At 53.0% G+C, this 18,762-nt stretch overlaps 1 long non-coding RNA gene across 1 annotated transcript; it reads right to left on the reverse strand.

The window, feature by feature from the left end:
- Positions 1–1,716: 1,716 nt before the first annotated feature.
- On the reverse strand, positions 1,717–9,383 carry LOC106725428. The gene is made up of 4 exons (XR_001361309.1): positions 9,302–9,383; positions 8,519–8,574; positions 1,917–2,070; positions 1,717–1,812 (listed from the first exon to the last, which is right to left on the reverse strand). It is a non-coding gene; the product is annotated as an uncharacterized LOC106725428 (long non-coding RNA).
- Between the last annotated feature and the right edge of the window lie 9,379 nt (positions 9,384–18,762).

Raw genomic sequence — 18,762 nt, forward strand, 5'->3', positions numbered from 1 at the left:
TTGGAAGGAGGGGTAAAGCAGGAAGCGTGTGTATGAGAGAGTGCGCAAGAGCTCCCGCCCCCTCCCTTTCTGCCCCTCCTGCTCTCCTTCTCCCACACTCACACACACACTCTCTCTCTCTTAGTCATTTTCAATGTCATAAATTTCCACGTCTCTCTCCTCTACTCGGCTATTACCTGCGCCTCCGTCACCAGCCCTGCTCTCGCTCCCAGATGGGCTAGGCCATCTCCGCTTTGCAAATGACTCAGGGAGAGAGAGGCAGGGAAGGAGGGAGAGAAAGGAGCAGAAAGAGACGGAGAGAAAAAGCCAGCCAGCAGAAGACAAGAGACTGAAGCAGAAAGGGGGAGAGAAGCAGCCCCAGAGAGGCCTCAGTCCTCTCTTCCTGCCTCCTCCACATACAAAAGTCACAGCCACTAGGGAGCCTGCCTGCACCAGGGCAGAAGGGGTGGTGCTGAGTCTGGGGGTGGAATCAGGTCACTCAGTACCCCCATCCCTGTGGGACTTGCTGCAAGTCCTTCCGCCCCCACCGCCCTATCATGTTTCCTGAAGGCCTCTCTATGTGCCAGTGCGGTGCTAGGGGCGAACCAGACACTTGGTATCCCTCTCTCCATCAGCTAAACATAGGAGGCAGACAGACAGGGAGGTGAACCCCTGCCTACAATGTGCTAGGACCCCCTGGGGACACTTGTGGGATGGGGTGGGGTCGGGGAGTGGTTTCAAAGGTCCCACGATTGAAAGTGGGCTGCCCTGGGAGCTGTGCCTCTGGCTCCTGCACAGAGCTCTTCTCACCACCAGTGTGAGGCTCTCTCCTCCGCTCCTATATTTTTTTTAAAAAAGTATTTTTTATTGATTTTTAGAGAGAGGAAGGGAGAGGTAAAGAGAGAGAAACATAGATGTGAGAGTGAGACATCGGCTGCCTGCTGCCTCCTGCCTACTGCATGCCCCCTACCAGGGATCGAGCCTCATAACACGGGCATGTACTCTGACCAGGAATCGAACTGGCAACATTTTGGTGCACAGGATGAGCCACACTGGCCAGGGCCTCCTCTCCTGTCTTTATGGACGCTCTGAGCTTTCTCAGCACTGGTTCATCAGATGACAGCAGGGCCCTGGGAAGACTCAGGTGGTCTGGGAGAGAGAGCAGTTTTAGGAGACCCCATGGTTGGAGAGTGAGGCAGAGGGAGGAGCCAGGTGGGGGTATTGTGGCAGGACTAGGGACAGTGTGGACAGGGACCCAAAGGCCCCCAAGATGCTGCCAGGAGAAACTCAATAAAGCACCAGCTGTGCTTCTGCTGCTTCTAATGATGGGTGTGTGGGAACTGCTAGTGGTGCTAGAAAGACGTGCACCCTGGGCCTGGGACCTATACCAGAACCTCTGAAAGATTTCCTGCTGTACTCCCAATTTCCTTTCAAAACATAGATATGATCATATCACTCTCTCGGTTCAATATCCCAATGGCTCTTCACCCCACTGAAAGGAAACCTGAACTCTTCACCCTGGATTAGAAGGCCAGCTGTTCTGGCCCCGCCCTCTCTCCTGCTTCTTCCCTGACATCTCTCTCCTGACATGGCCTCCAATATGCCCAGGGCCTTTGGACTCACTGTTCTCCTCTTCCCACGGCGCTGGCTCAAATGTGACCTATATGGAGGAGCCAACCCTGACTACCCCATTATCTCTATCATGGCCTTCTGAATATTTTTTTTGTGGCACTTTTTACACTCTGTCATTATTGGTTTATTACCTGTTTACTTGTTTAGTGTCTGTCTTCTCTGATGGATGTGCCTTCCATGAAGTCAGGAACCATGTTTTTCCTGTTCATCAGACAGTATCTGCCATGTCATGAGCCCTCAAGAAGTATTTGTTGAATGAATGAATGAATGAATGAATGATGTTGGAGTAGGCACATTCTCCTCACCTTGGTTTGGATTGGGACTGATGTGGTGATGGATGTTGAGGCTGGTCTGATGGTTTGCAGGTTGCTGTCCATCTGGCAAACTTGTTGAAATCCCAGTGTGATAGATTCCATTTCGATGAGGAGAGGCATCTTGTCCTGATGCTGGGAATTTAGCCTGTGACCCCAGTCAGGCCTTATAAGAGTTTTACTAGTTAGGCGAACGTGATAAACACTATACTACAGTGGGTGGGTGGAAAGAGATGAACCAAAGAACTTGTATGCATATATGCATAACCCATAGACACAGAGAATACGATGTGGAGTCCTGGGGTGGGCGGTGGGGGCGGGCTATAAGGGGGCAATGGGAGAAAAAGGGGACATATGTAATACTTTCAGCAATAAAGATTTTTTAAAAAGTTTTATTTGACCAACGCCCACATATGACGTTCCTCTATCTGTGGGTAAACTCACACACACACTCACCACAGGCACACTCATATCCATGCACAGAGTGGCCTAAAATAAGCCACACTCACACGCATACACAGATCCCCCTCCCCCAGAGATGTATACACATCAAGGCACACAGGACAAGCCCAGTTACCCATATTCCTACACACGCTGGACACAACCCCACAAGTTTATGGTTGAACAGATATACACACACACCTCTACAAATGTATACTTACGTGTGCAGACACAGTAATAAAAACCAACATAATTAAACACTAAAGACATCAGTGGAGAAGACACCTGTTCTCTTGCTCACTGACCTGGGAGTCCACACTGTGCAGTGACAGCCTGGGCTCTGAGCTGCCCGCCAGCAGGGGATGCGCTCTGCTGCTGAGCGATCCACACTCTCCTGCCTCATCCCCGCACCCCCTCTGCTCCGCTACGCCAACCCTCCTGTTCTTGTGAGAGGCTCAGGCTTCAGCAGACTCAGTCTGTGGCCAGAGGCAGGGCTCAGCTGGAACTGGGGTCAGGGCTTGGTCTGTGGCCAAGGTCAAGGTTCACTGGGTGACTGGGGTCAGACTCATCTGGAACCAAGATCAAAGGTCAGTTAGGGGCTGAGATTTTTGTTGATGCCCCTTGTCTCTGCTCACAGGTGTACCTCCCCTATGTGCCATCCCAAGGAGCTGCTGGAGGAATGAGATGCTGGGTCCTCATGGTGCGTGCGTGGGCCTGTGCAGCGATGTAGGGGGGGCAGGTGGGGGCCGGGCTGGGCAGATAGCTGTGAGGTACGTTTCCATCTCCGCGGGTCGGGCGGGCGAAGCCATTTCCAATCTGCTCTCTATCATTTTCAATATCATTAATCCCAGACACTCTATTTTCCATGCCTGCGCAGCCAGGCCCCCGAGTGTGCGCCGTGTAAAGTGACACATATTCATCACCGGCTCGTGGCGCCCGCACCGACGCTGATACAATATTAGTGTTGCCCCCTCCCGCCCCCCGCTCGGGCCCGCTCCGCCCGGCTCCCCGATGGCACGAATCCATCACCTGGAGCTCGTGTCACTTCCCCCAGCAGCCACATTTGTTTGGGCACTTAGGAGGTAATTGTGGCACATTAGCCGGGCGGGGAAGGGCGCCGGGCCCCTGGGAGGAGGGGAGGCTGAGGCATCTTCTCCCACAGCCCAAGCCCATCCTGGTGCTGCTCCTGGACTCGGGCTGGGGTCCCAGCAACCTGCATTCTTGCTCAGCCTTGGAAGGGGTGGTTCAAGGAAGGACCCCATGTAGAGAGGCCAACTTGGGCTCCAACAGGAAGTCTCAGAAGGGTTCCCCAGCTCCCCTGTGAGCCCCAACATTAGGGCTTGGTCTAGTGGTTGGTCTTGCCAACCAGTCTATCCCCCAGTACTGAAGCTTCATTTTAAGTCACATATGTGGGAGGGAGGGAGGTGAGGGAGACAGGAGGGAGGAGACAGTGCCCAGCCCTTGGGAGCTCAGTGGTGAGGGAAAACCTGGCCCTGCCCTGGGAACCATGGTCTGAGAGGGGTGACATGGCGGAGCCTCAGGAGCCCTGTCTGAATCCAGGTAGGGAGGGGGCCTGTCACCCGCTTGAGCAGTAGATGGTGGCCCAGGGCAGGGTGCTTTGGGGACAGCCTCTGGACACTGGGAGGGCCAGAGTGACTACAGTGGAGGGAGGAGCAGCAGCCGGGGTCATTGATCTGGGCAGAGGCCAGGCTAGGCTGGGGCCTGGGTTTTCTCTCCTCCGTCCGCAGGGCTAACACCCATTAACCTCGTCAGCAGACAAATTGCCCGTCTTGTCAAATTCCCATTTAAAATGCAAACTCGATTTGACAGAGTAAACCGAGTGGAGGTGGGAGCGGATAATCCAGTGGAAGCTCATTAGCGGGGCCCAATGAGAGGGGCCTGCTGGGACGGCCTAACGAACCTGCCGTGATGAACCTCCCAGCCTTTCAGCACCCCACCGCCCGCTCAATACCCTGACTCACCTGCCCTCCGGAGTCTGGGGACCCCAGCCGCCTCCTACTGCCTCTGGGAAGGTGCATTCAAGAGCTCTGGAAGCACACAGAGCTGGGAACCAACCTCTGCCCCTCTGACTGCCCACCCAGCGGCCATGGGCAGCAACAACAGTAGCTGTGCCGCCCCCATCCCGCCCTGGGTTTCCACTGGGACACTGCACGGATGTTTTCCTACTTGGCCCTCCCTGTAGGGGTCCTATGAGTTGGCATTATTATCTCATTTACAAATGAGAAACTTGGGACTCAAGAAGGTTGTCCAGCTAGAAATAGGCAGGCAGAGCTTGGATTTGAACCCCAGTCCATCAGACTCCAATGGTCCCTCTTGTAGCCCCTGCACTATTGGCCTTCCTGGATTGGAAATGGCTCTCCTGCCTCCTCCTCTTCTCTGATTTCAATGCTGTCACTAACTGCGTCCTGGGGCAGGCGAAGGTCCTGTCCACCTGGCCTCTCTTGTTCGGTGTTACAGCCAGGCTGCCACTACCTGTTTCTAATAGTTGGAATAACTGATAATTAAGAAGCTGCCAACAGCCCTGGCTGGTGTGTCTCAGTTGATTGAGTGTCGTCCATGCACCAATAGGTTGCCCACCAGTTTGATACCCCCGGTCAGGGCACATGCGGGGTTGTGGGCTGGATCCCCAGTAGGGGGCAAACAGGAGACAACCGCTGGCTGATTCTCTCTCATTGATGTTTCTATCTCTCCCTTCCTCTCTCTCCAAAATCAATAAAAACATATTTTTAAAGTAGAAGCCACCAACCGTCAGTGCATTGTCACTACAACTTGCCTCACCAGGGCACCTCTGCCTCCATCCCTCACAAGCGCAGTGGAGCCCCTGCCACTACATGGGTGGCTGTGCTGCCCAGTGCACCGGGAGCGGTGCTGGGTGACCTTGGGCAAGTGTCCTCTTGGGTCTCATCACCTGGCCTGCCGCTGGCATCATAGCAAGAGCCTTCTCACCCCCCAGTCTCTGCCCCACCCCCATCAGCCCTTCCCAGGTGCCAATGCAATGGCTCTGAATCCCACTACTTTTCCATCATGACTCCTTACTTCCCCCAAGTCCAAATTCCTCAGCTGGCATCAAGGCCCTATACAATCTGGCCTCAGTTTACCCTTCCAGTCTCTCATGGCACAGAGTGTCCTGAGCTCTCCTGTCTCTGCCTTTGCCAGGCTGTGAATCACCCTCATATCCTTGTCTCGCACCACCTCTAGACTCCACACCCACCTAGGAAATCCTCTTCCTCTGCAGCCCCTCTCTGCACCCCCATCCTCACCTGGCTCTAGCCGTGAGCTGGAAGGGACCCCTGTCTGGGAACTGGGGGCTATAGAGAGGAAGAGGCTGGGGCTGTTCTTGGCCTCCCTCCAGTTGTCTGCAGAGCCATCCTCTGAGGCTGGCCTAATTCCCGGCAGAGCCCCGCTCCCATCTTCAGGGTGGTGCTTAGGGAGCTGAGAGCCCAACGTTAATGCCTAAGAAAGTCGTGGGTGGATTAGAAAGCGAGGGGGATTAGGGCCAGAGCTGGTGGCTGATGCCGGAGCAGAGCCCCTCCTCCTGAGGAAGAGGAGGCTAATCCTGCTTAGCGGCTCAGGAGCCAGCAGTGCCGAGAGGGGGGCTTTCTTCCCGTCCACGCAGGCTGCTCAGACCTGCCAGCCTCCCAGGCCCTGGCCCACAGGGCGCAGCCCAGGCAGGCACAGCATTAAGAAGACCCATCTACCCCTTCTGTCCTCCAAACTTTTGGTCCACTGGTGTCCCCCAAGTCATCTCTGCCTTGTCCCCCATACTGCCCCAGCCCTCCACATGTCTCCTTCTCCTCCTCCTCCTCCTCCTCTTCTTCTTCTTCCTCCTCCTCCTCCTCCTTCTTCTTATGTATTTTTTTATTTCAGAGAGGAAGAGAGAGATAGAAACATCAATGATGAGAGAGAATCATTGATCAGCTGTCTCCTGCACTCCCCACACTGGGGATCAAGCCCGCAACCCAGGAAGGTGCCCTGACTCGGAATTGAACCGTGACCTCCTGGTTCATACGTGGACACTCAATCACTAAGCCATGCTGGCTGGGCACGTGGTGCCTTCTTATCCTGCTACCTCTAGACAAACTGCCCTCTCTAGGCACAAGCCCCCTAAATTTTGTAGCTACCCACACCTCCACAAACTGAGCCAGCCCCCCAAGACTCCTAGTGCCCCATTCCTCCATGCTGCCCAGAACATCCACTGTGGATGCTGCGGTGCTGCCCACCCTCCTCAAGGGCCAAGGGCCGAGGCACTTGCTTCTGCGGCTGCTGGGGTGTTGGCTACTGGTGACTCACCATCAAGTTCCTCCCCCAGGGAACTGCCCTCAGCTGCCTCTCCCGGGTTTATGCCCTGTCCCTAGGGGCACTCCACCGGATGACTGGTCCGTGTAGGAGGACAAAGGTCTGGCCCCCTATTTCAGTCCGGGACGAGTCTGAAAGGCCATCCCAGCACCGGAGCTTCCTGTGGGCTTGGTGAAGCCGCTGTTGGGGCAGCACCACAGTGGAACTCTTGCTCTGCCCAGGCCTGCCGCCCCACTGTTTCATAAGCATTGCTCCTCAGATCACTCCCCCGAAAGGCCCCGCCCCGCACACGCCCTCCCTGATCTCTGCACAACGTCTCACCTTCACTTTCTGTTCTAAGTCCCAAGGTCGAGGATGGAAGATCAGGTTGATCAGTGAAGGGTCTGGATGTGGGAGTTCCTGACCTACAAGCCCATCTCAGCCCGAGAGGACCTGCAGTTCTTTCCCTGGGGATTAGTGATCACTCCCCCGAAAGGCCCCGCCCCGCACACGCCCTCCCTGATCTCTGCACAACGTCTCACCTTCACTTTCTGTTCTAAGTCCCAAGGTCGAGGATGGAAGATCAGGTTGATCAGTGAAGGGTCTGGATGTGGGAGTTCCTGACCTACAAGCCCATCTCAGCCCGAGAGGACCTGCAGTTCTTTCCCTGGGGATTAGTAGTCGGGTGGAGGCAGTCCTGTGGACTGGGTGGGGAGAGAGGGCCTGCCCTGGAGACCCGGTCTGATCCTGGCCAGGAAGAGGAAGCAAGAGAAGAGGCAGAAGCCCACCTTGGCTGCCTGCTCTGTGGGCCGTCATTCCACCGTCCATCCAGGTCTTCCCTTGCCAGTTGTGGCTCCCTCTCCAAGGGTCAGCCAGCCAGTGTGATGCCCACATGTGGGAGGACTGGTCGAAGTTAGCGACAGGGGTGTGTGAGAAGAGCGGGAAGGACCCCACCACCAGGCTCAGATCCACTAGGCTTAAAGCTGTGGCACATGGGGATAGACAACCTTCTGCATGCAGGGCCTCTGAGAAATCCTGGTCCCAGGGTAACCTGAGGGCAGGGGCCGGGAACTGGGCAGCTTGACCTGAGAGTCAGTTTTGGATGTGGGGGTCAGTTAAAGGGGACCACTCCCATTCTGCTCCCTTTGATAGACAAATGCTAATGACATTACCAGCGATTGACCAGAAACGAATAAATAATTCAGTCTGGCCTGAAAATGGGAGAAAAGTACTTAAACGCTATTGACAAGCCAGTCCCTGGCCTCATTACCCATGCAGACTCAGGCCTCCACATCGACCATGCCCCCTGATTCCTCCAAACCCCACTGTGGGCAGCCTCAGGCCTCCCTCCCATCAGCCCGGCCCAAGCTGAGTGTAGGAAGGGTGACCAGAGGAGAGCAGATGGAGGGATGAGGTTTGTGGCTAGAGGTACCCCCAGAATGGACAGTGGTTCCCCAAGTCCTTCCTCATTCCCCAAGCACTTGCAGTGGCTTCTGTTCGCAGGAAGGGTGTTCCTGGCCAGTCCCTCTCCAGCGCAGCCCCAGGTGTGCATCCATGGGGGGCACAGGCGTGCACTCACACGCACACAGAGCCCAGCAGCTGCTGCATCCTCTTCTAGGACAAGAGGAGTGCTGACCCCCCAGGCGGCTGTCAGTCACTGTGCTCTCAGGGAATACAAACTCATTAAATGTTTCCCTGCCTTGTCACAGGGGCCCGAGTCCCCGAGTCAGGCCTGAGGAGGAGGAGGAGAAAAAAAACAAATGTGCAGCTGATCCTTTAAAAGCACATCCTGTATTTCTGACCCCTGGAGAAGGGAAAGGGATGATGAAGGGTGGGGATTACCCGAGGAAGGGACTCACCGTGGCTTCTCTGAATTTCCAGCTCTTGCAGCACTGAGCTCCCCCAAGCAGCAGCTCTGTGAAACAAACCCATTTATGTTCTCCAAGAGCCTCCCTCTCTCTTCCTCAGCTGCCTGCGCCTGCCTCCCCTTCATGATGCCTCCTTAGCCATCATCTGGCCCCTTCAGGAAGAACTATGGAGACCGTTCTTCCTCTGACTCCTTCCCTGCTGCCAACACATTTATGCCAGAGTCATGGAGCCTCCATGAGGTTGGACAGTCAGAAGCCAACAAGGCCCACTGGTTAGAGAATGGGGAAACTCAGAGACCTCAGCCCAGCGGGCAGGCTGCCTCCTTGCTGGAGGCTCCTAGCTGGACTCCGGGGTGGGGAATTTTCGAGGGAGGGCTGAGACCTGGGCCTGGAGGTACAGGATGCTCAGTGGGTATGAAGGGCCTGGGCCATAGAGCCCACTTCAGCCCAGCCCAGCCCAGCAAATAGTTCTAACAGGGATCCATCCCCGTGTAAACCAAACAATCTGCTCCTGAGTGTGGGTAGTGGCCCTGGTACTCCCCGACCCCCACTACCTATCCCGAGTAGCCAGACTTATCTCCTTGCCCCTTTTGGAGACCAGACCCTCACCCTGCAGTCTGCAAGGTTTGGGCTGGGTCATCAGCCCTGACCGCCCTCTGGTCTCCCTCCTGCCACACTAGGGCGTAGCCCCAGAACTTCCCTGAACCAGCCTCTTCCTTCCACCCCCTCCCAAGCCAAGTCCAAGGACTCCTCAGTTTTTCCATGCACACTAACCTCTCCCCGCCGAGTTAAAAACTCCATTCCTGTTCATCATCCATAAGACTCTTTCTTCTGGTGTCTCTTCCCTCCCCCTGGAGACCCACACAGAGTCATTTATCCAGATCAACTGGCTCTCCTCAGTGCAAACATTCACAGGAGCATTAACAAGCCTAAAACCCAATTAGCCTTCAATTACTCAGGCCTCAGCCAGATTTTCTGTGATGGGGACAGGGGTAAGGAATGTGTTTGGGCATTTGGGGGCACCGCCTGGGTGGTAGCCCCCTCCTTCCTATGGGTCAACAACCCCCCCCATCATGTGTCACTCCTCCTATCCCAGCCAGTCTCTCCCCACCGCTCTCCCCCCTGCCCTACACTACCACCTTTTCTTTCTTTTTACTCTTCTCTCCTGCTCTCCATTCCTTCCTCGTCCCTCTTAAAAAATTATTATTTTTAAATGCATATAACTAATACGTGATTTGAAGAAAACTCATTGTAAAAACATAATGCAGAAAAATACAAAGAGAAAAATGAAATCCCTACCACCACCCTTTGGTCCCATTGCCAGTAACGGGGGGTTCTCCTTCCTCCCAGACATTTTATTCTATTTATTTACACCCTCTACATAGTTTTAAGTGCTTTTTAAAAACATTTCAAATAGAGGCCCTACTATTCATTGTGTTCGATGACCTACTCTATTCACTGAACAATATATCAGCTGCATCTTTCCAAACAGACCTATCTCCTTCTTCTTCCTGGGTACATAGTATTCCACGGTATGGCCGTAGCTGTATTTAGTCAGTCTTTCCTTGATGGACATCAAGTTGTTGCCAATGTTTGGCAATGACAAGCATCACTGCAGTGACCACCTCTCCTTACACTGCTGTGCAGAGAGGCGAGTGTTGCTGTGGACAGATGCCTAGAAGTGGAGTTGTTTGGAAATGTATATTCAAAATTTTGTTAATTATGGCCAAAATGCCCTTCACCTCCAGAACCTCCAAGGTTGTGCCAATTTGTGCTCCCAAGTCTCCTTTTCCTCTACTCTCATCAACACTGGGTATTATCTTCTAAATGTTTTTTTAAAAAATACATTTGAAAACAACAAGAAAGCCCACTGCATGAGAGAACATATTTGCCAATGTTATCACTGATAAGGGTTTAATCTCCAACCTTTACAGGAAACTCATACAACTTAACAAAAGGGAGATAAACAATCCAATCAAAAAATGGGCAAAGGACCTAAATAGACACTTTTTGAAAGAGGACATTCAGAAAGCCAAGAGACATATGAAAACATGCTCAAAGTCACTAATCATCTGAGAGATGCAAATCAAAACAACAATGAGGTACCATCTCACACCTGTCAAAATGGCTATCATCAACAAATCAACAAACGACAAGTGCTGGAGAGGATGTGGAGAAAAAGGAACACTTGTGCACTGCTGGTGGGAATGCAGACTGGTGCAGCCACTATGGAAGACAGTATGGAGTTTCCTCAAAAAACAAAACATGGAACTCCCATTTGACCCTGTGATCCCACTTCTAGGAATATATCCCAAGAAACCAAAAACACCAATCAGAAAGGATATATGCACCCATATGTTCATAGCAGCACAATTCACCATAGCTAAGATCTGGAAACAGCCTAAGTGCCCATCAGTAGATGAATGGATTAGAAAACTGTGGTACATCTACACGATGGAATACTATGCTGCTGTAAAAAAGAAGGAACTCTTACAATTTGCAACGGCATGGATGGAGCTGGAGAGCATTATGCTAAGTGAAATAAGCCAGTCAATGAAGGAAAAATACCACATGATCTCACTCATTCATGGATAATAGAGACCATTACAAACTTTTGAACAATAATAGATACAGAGGCAGAGCTGCCTCAAACAGATTGTCAAACTGCAGCGGGAAGGCCAGGGAGGGTTGGGGGGCAGGAGGGAGGGGGGTAAGAGATCAACCGAAGGACTTGTATGCATCCATATAAGCATAACCAATGGACATAAGACAATGCGGGGTAGGGGAGCCCAGGGGATTGTCAAGGGCGGGGAAAAAAAAGGACACATATGTAATACCCTTTGTAATACTTATAATATTTTTTTATTCCTTAAAGTAATATAAAATAATATTGAATGGCAACTACAATTAAAAAATAAAATTAAAAATGTTAATGAGGGAAAAAGGAGACACATGTACTACTGTTTGTAATACTTTAAACAATAAAATAAAATTAAAAATAAAAATACATTTGTATTGATTTCAGAGAGGAAGGGAGAAGGAGAGAGAGATAGACATCAATGGTGAGAGAGAACCATCAATGGGCTGCCTCCTGGGGATGGAGCTGGGCATGTGCCCTGACTGGGAACCAAACCATTACCTCCTGGTTCATAGGTTGACACTCAATCACTGAGCACCCCAGCCAGGCTCTTCTAAATGTTTTTTTTTCCAACCAAATAGGGAAATGACATCTTGTTATTTAATGTGTAGTTCTCTTTTTTTCTCATTTACTTTTCCCCTTCCCTTCTCATTTACTTCTATGTCTTACTTCCTTCTCCTCCTTGATTCCATTCTCATTCATTCATTCATTCTCATTCAGTTCTCCTTTCATCCCTGCTTCCTCCCTCTCTTCCACATGTCTTTCTGCTCTCTTCCCCACATCTTCTCATCCCTCTCCTTCCCCCTCTCCTCTCTCTCCTCCTCTGGGTACTACAGTCCTGGGGGGAGGGGCACCCAGAGAAGCTATTAGCTCTGCGCCCCCCCCCCTTGCCCCCGCCCTAATACTCTGAGTCCCACTTGCCTCTTAACACCTCCCTGAGCCTGGGCCTCTAAGCCCCATCTCACTCTCCTCTCCCTCTAATCACTAAGGCTTATTTCTGATTTTCTGAAGTGACAAGGAGCTGGGTTTGGGGGAGGGAGGGCTGTCAGCCAGCATCTCCTAGGATTGAGGGAGGGAAGGCTGCAGGGAGGGAGGCTGAGCTCATGGGATGTGGAGACTTCAGCAAGGCCCTCCTCACTCTGTGTAGACCCGCATTCTCCAGCCCCTTCTGCTTCAGCTTAATGTGCATATACTTCCACCTCAGACTGTCTTTTAGGCTATTTCTTCTAGTTTCTTTTCTGAAGGGAAAGTGACTCCCTGACTCCTCCCCTGCCACCACCCTGCGGCCCCACCTCCCTCTGTCCCACCCCTTTGATCCTGAAGGTGGGAAATGCCTCCAGGACTGCAGACTCCTGTTTCCTACTCCATGGAAATCCCTGCCTCCCTCCCCTGTCCCAAATCCATCCCTCCAAGAGCTCGGTGAATTGGCATAAATTTAATTAAGGACAGCAGCAAGTCTCTTGTCACTTTAAAGACATTTAACATTTAAAATTTGTGCTAAGAAGAGTAGGGGTCTCAAGAGAGGTGGAAGGAGGGGGGCCAGCACAATTTCAGGGAGTTACCCTTGAGCCCCAGTTCTAGCCCCGCTGTGTGACTCTGGATACTCCCCTTGGTGTCTCTGAGCCTTTCCCGAACTTCTAAGAGGCCCACTAGGAGCAGCGTACTCCTGCCTGGAAGTGTTCTCCCTGAGCTAATTTAATTATGTGGCCTAACTGGGCCCAGGCTGGGGAGATGGTTAATGGCAGCTGCAAGACAGTGAGTAATCAAGAATTAATTAAGCATTTCTAGGGATTCCAGAGTCTGGGCCAGGGATTCCTGGGAGCTTGGCTATGGCTGAGTGAGGTGTGGGGCTCCTCCAGCTGCCCGGCCCCCTGCCCTGCCCTGCCCCGGCCCCTGCCTCCTCAGGCGTGGGGGAGGCAGCAGGCCCTAGCTCCAGGAAGGCTTTGGGTTCAGGGCAGCCCAGTAGGCAGTCCCTGCTCAGTGGGATAAGGAGCCCCCCTAATACTCTGAGTCCCACTTTCCTCTTAACATCTCCCTGAGCCTGGGCCTCTAAGCCCACACAGGGACTAGCACGGACAGGCCAATCCAGGAGCCCGCAGTGGAGTGGGCTGTGTGGAGCTGTGCCAGTGGGTCTGCCCGGACATTTCTGTTAAGGACATTTCTGTTGAGGTTGGGGCTCAGTCTAAGGTGGGCGGGTGGCAAAGGAAATGGGCCTCTGGGCTCTCAAGTCAGGCAGCCCTGTGTTCCACTCTCAGCTTTACTACTTGTTAGAGGTGTGCCCTTGCCCAGGAGCCTTCCCACAGCTCCACCGCCTTTGCCTCTGCCCCGTGCCTGTCCCAGCTCTCCAAGGAGCAGGTTCCTTCATAGCCTTCAAGGCTCAGCAGTCTCTCTCCGCAAGAAGAACCACTCAGTTACATGGACCTCTCCCGCCCCTTTTCACAATTACATCCTTTACCTTCTGTTCTGTTCTGGTATTTCTTTACTTGTGTCTCGTGTGCCTATCTGCCTCCTTCACTAGCATAAAGTTCCAAGTGGAGGCACAGACAGGGTCAGGCTGACTCACAGCTGGAACCCCAGAACCCAGAAGGAAGAAATCCCTCTGAACAGTTTGTTTACCTGTAAAATGGGGACATTAATACTCTGCAGGCCCTACGGTTGGGAGGGGGTTAGAGCATGGAAGCGCTGAGCGCCCAGCCTGGCCCAGATCTCGCCAGCAGTGGAGGTCATGACATGATCCACACCAGCAGCGTCGGCCAGGTCGCCGGCACCATTATCATCACCATCACCGTCGTTGGCGAATTTCATGCCCGCCCTCCCGGGCCAAGGTCAATTATGAAGGGAACAATCTGGCGGCCCCTCGGGGAGCGGCGGCCGAGCGATCCCGGGGGATTAGGCCGCAAATCGCGCTGAGCCTCCCTAAGTGACAGCGAGAGAATCGCGCGCGGGGACTCCCCGGCCGCCAGCCCGCCAGGCGCCCAGTTGGGTGAATGGAGGCCGTAGGTCGGGCTGGGCCTGGGAGAGAAGCCCAGGGAGACATCGCAGCCACACTTTTCCAGGCACACAACCGCACAGGTAAAGCTGCACGCCAGGGCCCACGATAACCCGGGTCCACAAGCCCACAAACACACACACACCCTGGCCCACCATCACCCTCCCAAGCCACAAAACACTAGGGAACACCTTGGGGGGCATGAGCACATACACACAGGCTCAGCATCACAGGGAAGCCAGCCCATAATTGCTCACACACTCACGAAACCCTGGCTCACGGGACAGGAGCATGCACAGACACTCACGGACACACCATGTGTTCAGGTACAGTGCCTCCCTGCCATCCCAGCAGAAACCCCATGAACACAGGACTAGGTGTTAGCCACACAAGGGCCCATGCACACATGGCCAGGTCCACCTGTGTTCTCTTGCAGACCTCCCTGCCCCTCTCCCCGGGAAGCACACTGTGCGGTGCCTGTGAGCATGGATGTGTTTTTGAGTGTGAGCCTGCCAGGGTCTCTGAAGTCCGGGCCTACTCTTGGGCTTCTGTGTCAGGGGCCTTCTCGGGGCAGGTGGGAGGAACTGAGGTTTGGTACTGGGCTGGGAAATAGGCTGAGTCCCCCTGGTCACTCTGGCTGGGGCTGGGGGTCCAAGACTTTCCTCACCAGGTCCTCTGGGCCTGCTGCTTCCCCGAGTGGCAGTCAGGGAGGAGGCTGGGGAGAGAGAATGTAGCTTCCCCTTACCCAGCCAGGGAAAGGGCACAGAACCCAGCTGCCAGCCAACCCAAGGCAGGGTGTCAGGAAAGCGTCTCAGCCTTTTTCCTCTATAAACTGTTCAGTGTGTATGATCAGTGCGTGTCCAGGGAACATACATGCTTTTGTGCTCAGTGCATGTCTGGAGTCTTTGTGTATGTCTATGGTAATATGTCTGCTTTTGGACCATGTTTGTGATCATTGGTATGTATATCTCTAGCCACACAAACATCACAGCCACACAGTGACTGTGGACACACACGGACCGCAAACAGGCACGCATCCTGGACACACAAAGTGACCATGGACACACCCGCTCTTCACACACACACACACACACACACACACACAGGCTCAAGAGGCAAGAGACGGCAATCCGTTCCATGGACAGACAATGGGCACTAAGTGGAGTCACTTCGTCAGTCCCCGCAGCTGCTGCCAGGATGGCAGAGTGCAATTGCTGGGGCATGGAGGACACCCCACCCCATCCCCTCGGCAGTGATAGAGTGACCCCGAGGCTGACTTGATCAGTGGGGAAGAGGGATCAGAGTTAATGAGTCTTTAGCAAGCAGGACACTGGCTGCTGCCCCCAGCCCCTATGCTGTATGTACATGTGTGACAGCGTGTCTATCATACCCACCATTGTTATCCCTGGGAAGAGGCTGTGTGTGAGACAGAGTTAGCCTCAGAATCTGGGATCCACCTCGAGATGGTCTGCACTGACCCCTGGACCCTAGTCAATGTGGGGAGTGGGGTTTATGGTAGGGTGATGATGTGCTCTGGTATAGGCTGCTGGGGGGTGAGGGGAAATACTCCCCTTCCTGTGTAACCAAGCCCTATTCCCTGAGCCTGGTTCCCTATTGGACTTCCTGCTCCAGCCTTTCTGGTCCTGAATCCCTTGGAGAATAAACTGGAGGAGTCAGACCCTCAAGAAAAAATTCTCCTGGGTATCTCTGACCTACTGGACAGAACAGGCCAGTTGGTCTGGCCCTTCACCTGCTCCATCAGGGTGCCTGGCCCCATAGGGCAGTCAGGCCTGATTTCACACTCAGGGAGGATTCTCTGGCCCCTAGTCGTGCAGATGTGATTAGTTGGCTGCAGGGAGGGTGTGGTCACCATCAGCAGCCAGGCTGTGAGGAAGGGCCCCCTAGGCAGGGGCCCCCTCAGGGGAGTACAAGGGGAGGCCTGTAGGACTAAAGGGAATGAGAATGGGGAGAAAGCACCCCCCTATACACACCCATGGGGCCTCCAGGTGGGGAGAGGCATCCCAGTGGTCCTTCTTCCCCACAGTCTGCCCAGGCCCAAATCCTGCTGCCCCACTTAATAGATGTGTATCCTTGGACAAGGTACTTAGCCTCAGGCCTCATCTTTAAAATGGGGATAAAATAATACCTTCCTCATAGGATCTATACAAAGGAAATGAAGCAGAGTGGCTAGCAGATAGTATATGCTCAAGCTGTGGGAACTTCTATTATTGTTACTAGTCCAGAAAAGGCAGACTGCAGAAAGAATCCAGCAGCCAATGATATCTTGACACCCCATCCCCCAAAGGAGGAAGGCTGGGGAGAAGGGAGAACCCTTGTCGCCCCTACAATTTCCCCCTCCTCCATTCAGGTTTATTACCTAGGAGAGCACAGAGGGGCTGGGGACTCCGTCTGGGTAGCCTGCCCTGAGGGAAGGGGTGCCTGAACTCCCCTCCCACCCATCTGCCCCAATCCTCCAGCCCCCAAGTACATGTGCGTGAGGAGTGGTTGGGGACTGGAGAGGCCAGTCTGAAGTGACTCACTGGCTCAGTTGTTTTAGGCCAGAAGCCATTACCTTCCCAGAGAGAGAAGCCCATGGCCCATCTGAGGCTGAGGCTGAGGCTGAGGCAGAGGCAAGCGGGGTCTAGACTGAAATGAGACTCCAGGTCTGCCTGGGCCTCCTTGCTTCCCCCTTTCCCCTTCTCTGACCAGGTGAAGAGACAAAGCCCAACCCACTCTTCTCTAGTTTGGACATATTCTGCACTGGCTCTTCGAGTAGGGGTGGGGGCCAACAAAGAGTAAGGGGTCCCTGCCCACAGTAACTCCGTAATTGATGGCACCTACTGTGTGCCTGGCCCCCAAGCATCTCCTGTTTACTTTGTACTATCAACACAGCTGGGAACCAGCAGGGATCTTTTCAAGAAAGGCATCCAATTATCTAGCCTGAGGGGCAAGACATGGCTGTGGAAATCAGAGGATTTCCATAGAGGGGTGGGGGTGCAGGGTGACTGACTAGAGCAGTGATGGCGAACCTTTTGAGCTCGGCGTGTCAGCATTTTGAAAAACCCTAACTTAACTCTGGTGCCGTGTCACATATAGAAATTTTTTGATATTTGCAACCACAGTAAAACAGAGATTTATATTTTTGATATTTATTTTATATATTTAAATGCCATTTAACAAAGAAAAATCAACCAAAAAAATGAGTTCGCGTGTCACTTCTGACACACGTGTCATAGGTTCGCCATCACTGGACTAGAGGGAAGGGGGGGGCTGGAGACCCTGCCGGTTTGCACAGCAAGTGTGCTGTTTTATGAAAATTGCCTGTGTATTAGGGTGGCTTGGGGAAACCAGCGATTGAGGAGAGGGCTAAAGCGTCAAGCCAGGGAAGGCATTCGGCCTCTACCAAATTCCAGGCCCAGAACCCATTTGAACTCAAGGTGGTGATTCTTGAGTGACCCCCAAGGTGGGTAAAGGGGGACAGAGATGAGCTTAAACCCTGGACTTGGGCTGTGTGCACATTCTTACCCAGGAAAGGAAGCGTGCCCAGAAGACTCTTTTACAGTTGGCACCCAGAGCATCCTGGGAAGGTCTGTCTTTGCTTCTTCAGTAAGTGCCCCCCCCCCCGACCTTTGCCAGGTGCTGTGGTCCCTTTGAGTTAGGCCTGAACAGGTGCTCCCCCTGACTGGTGCCAGTGAGCCCTCTTCTACCCTCTTCCAGCTCCTATTCTCTTCCTCTGCTGCTCATGGTCTCTCTGTGTCTCTATTTCTATTTCTCTGTCTCCCCATATCCAATTCTGTCTCTCCATGGGCCTGTGAATGCATGTCTCTGTCTGACTCTGTATCTCTCTCTGTGTGACTCTATCTCTGGCTCTTGCCTGTCTCTCTTTGTATCCTAGTATTGCTCAGTCTGTCTTTATGCCTCTGCCTTCAGGCCTGTCTTTCACTCTGGATAAGCCTCTGTGTGGCTCTATGAGGTCTTTATGCTCAGGTTTGAAGGCCATAGCAGCACAGAGCAAAATGGAGAGGGGAAGCTGGCCTGTCCTGAGGCTGGGCGTCCTGGATGCTCAGTATCCTCTCTGGTGGGCTTTCTTCTCCCGAGCCTGCACCGGGACTCAGTCTGGGTCAGCCCAAAGACACTCTGAAAGCTTTCAAAGGGCTTCATCTCTATTTTCATTTCTATTTAGACAGGTAGTCAATCTCTCCGTACCTTCCCGCCTTCCCTTTCCTCCATTTTTACCTCATGAGAAGCAGTAGAGAGGGATGTTTGAGTCAAAGAAACCCAGATTCAAGTTCTAGACCTGCTCTTAACAAGCTCTATTATAACGAGTAAGGTTTTGTTGTGGGTTTTTTTTTGTGTGTGTGTGTGTGTGTTTTTATCTCTCCCAGTCAGGGACATCCTCCTCATCTGTAAAATGGGGATAGGATCAGTTGCCATCTCTCTGGATTGTGGTGAAGCTAAAATGAGACTGTAACTGTAAAACACTTAATACAGAGCCTGACCCAAGCACTGGGAATAATTTTTATTGCATTTCCCCATTTATTTGTTTACAGAGCCCAACACAGGCCTAGGCCCATGGGAGTTTTGTTGAATGAATATAGATTTCTCTGT

This window comes from Myotis brandtii, unplaced genomic scaffold (genome assembly GCF_000412655.1).
Source record: "Myotis brandtii unplaced genomic scaffold, ASM41265v1 scaffold1631, whole genome shotgun sequence".
In the NCBI taxonomy this organism is placed as follows: domain Eukaryota; kingdom Metazoa; phylum Chordata; class Mammalia; order Chiroptera; family Vespertilionidae; genus Myotis; species Myotis brandtii.